Here is a 2,901-nt window from a genome sequence, read left to right as displayed (position 1 = left end):
TATATGATTTTGGACTTTGCTTATATAAGGACAAACTTAATAATTTTTCGTCTAAAGTAAAACGACGTCCCTTTGGTTTGTTCTTTGTTTCTCTTAGTTGTAATTTTGTAAAAATTTTTGCAGCAGTAGTCATCTGGTCTGAATCATGTGTATTAAAAAAATTGTTAGCACTTTTCAAACGTTCTTTAAAAGTGTTACATTTTCGACGTTCACGATGTAGGAGTTTTTGAAGTTTCAAACTATCTGTGTATAGAGATTTACATTTTGGTGTAAGTCTGGAGGTTCGGTTTATACCAATTTTGTGCAAGAGACCTAAAGCAAATTATAATTTTAAATTAACATGTACCTAATAAAATAAATTATTAACATTTATATTAACCAGGTTTATGAGAGCCAGATTTTAAGCAAGCAGCTCTGCCACTACTACAAGCAATTTTTGAATTAGGAATGCTACCATTATCTGTAGATAAGTGAAAAATGAACAAATTAATTAAAGATAAATGAGAAACCCAAGACTTGCTGTTGGTTGCAAATTGTATAATATAACAGGGTTGCCACTCATTTTTTCTTTTGAATAAAGTAATTTATATATGAACCTATTATATATATATATATATATATATATATATATATATATTACCTATTTAATGTTATTTGTTTAGGTAAAAATATTGAAACTAATACTACAAGGCTCCTGATATCTCCTCAATATATATTGTTACTATAGCAGTTGAAAGATATTAAAAATACATCGTTATATATTTTTTTAATAAGCATTTAAAGTTCAAATTTTAACTAAATTTATCAAGTTTAAAATGTAATAACTATTTTGTAGTTAATGAGCTTTATAAAAGTGAGGTATCAGTGTACTAAGTGCAAAAAAAGTAAAAATAGCGATAAATAGTGAGTGCGTAGAAACCCTGATATAAGCTCATGCATTGCAAGCATTATTAAATTGCAATTTTTTATAAGACTTTTTTTATAGTAGGTACTTACAAATCAGGTCAACGGTTGAGCATTTAATATTATGCTCAGTTACATCGATAGTAGATTGATTCAGTTCCTCTATGCCAGAAATATTTAAATTTGTGGACATGCAGCTGGTATGAATTAATTCGGGCATTACAGTATCAGCTAAAAAAGAAATTAAAAATACAGATACTAACTAAATTTAATTAGAAATTTATTTCCTACTTGCACTTACTCTTAGTAGATTGATTCAGTTCCTCTATGCCAGAAATATTTAAATTTGTGGACATGCAGCTGGTATTAATTAGTTCAGGCATTACAGTATCAGCTAAAAAAGAAATTGAATTAACAGATAGGTACTAACTAAATTTAAATAGAAATGTATTTCCTACTTGGACTTTGATTGGTCATATGGAGATGTGGGAATGCATTGCGATTTATGACTTTTGTACCAGAGCTGAAATTCTCTTTACTAAAATGATTTGAACATACTCTGCACTTTTCATAAATCACAGAAGACTCCATATCTTTGAAGTTATCATTCCCTATAACTTCCATCCATTTTTGAAACATCAACAAATTTTTTCGGGGGTTGGGAAATCTATGTGATGTTCCACCTACATTCATGTATTATAAAATAAAATATTTAAGTACTTAGTTTGACCAAAAGATTATTCATTATAATACTAAATACATTTAAAGTTATGTTATACTAAGTTTCTGGAGTATGATGTGCTGTTCGTTTTCATTTTAATAATATCATTGATTATAAGTATTATTAGTGTTTATAATCAATGGCACTAGGTACACAGGTACTATCAGAAATACAGATACAGGTAATATAATAAAGAGGTATTAATATATTACACACCTAATAATAATCAGTGTTCGGATTGGATAAGTATTTTTTTTTATCTAGATAAATGTAAAGATAATGCATAAATAAATAATAAATGGGAAATAACTAACAATACAATCGTTATTTGTACATAATATTAAATATAACTTTACAAATAATTTTAAAAACTGCATTGTATGAGTTTCTGAATAAAAATTTAAAAATGCGTTTCAACAATTTCGTGATTTTTATCAATAAAAAATGTATCTAGATGAATTTATTTAGATTAGTAAAAAAATGACGTTTAGATACCTTGTAACTATTTATCTAAATAAGTCAGAACACTGGTTGTGTGTACCTAATGTACCTAATATTATCAGTACCTACTGGATTGTGTGCACAGAACTTAGATAAAATACCTACATTTTACAATAATATATACGAAATCAAAGTTAGTAATAAATTAAACACTTACCCTTATACGAGCAACCTTTTACACAACATTTGTATGCTGCACGACCCATCGTCAAGATTATTTTGAAAATTAAAACAAATTACAATACAAAATAATTCACCAAATTTGCAAATCGAGAGAAAACTGAAAATACGATGGAACATGGAAATTACAAAATTGTGCACTTGTATCAGACGTGAGACACCGGTGTGGCGGTGTTGGCAAATGGCAGTTGGGCGCCGACGCGGCGGCGGCGGCGGCAGCAACTTGAGCGCTCCTCGCGGCTGGTGAGTCGTACTAGTATCAATGTTCAAATTAATGCTATAGAGTTGCCTTAGCCTGGATATACCTATCTTCGTATTTAAATTTGACAACGTCGTCTATATTTTTATTGGCTTTTAACGTTTTATCGTTTCCGAACTTTCTTTGTAATTCGTAGTTTGTTCCTGATCTAAAATTATAATATTTTTCTATTTCCGAAACAATGTGGTACTCGTTTGGTGACTCTAATAGTTCCCCGTCTACTTCCTTAACGTTTTTGTTCGTAATAATAGTTGATCCGGTTTTTTCCAAAATGTCGCGTAGTTTTCGTCCTTTATTTCTTTGATGGTATACATTCTACTTAACGCGTCTACATTGG

The sequence above is a fragment of the Acyrthosiphon pisum genome, unplaced genomic scaffold (genome assembly GCF_005508785.2).
Source record: "Acyrthosiphon pisum isolate AL4f unplaced genomic scaffold, pea_aphid_22Mar2018_4r6ur Scaffold_21274;HRSCAF=23487, whole genome shotgun sequence".
Taxonomy (NCBI): Eukaryota; Metazoa; Arthropoda; class Insecta; order Hemiptera; family Aphididae; genus Acyrthosiphon; species Acyrthosiphon pisum.
This window is presented reverse-complemented; position numbering follows the sequence as displayed.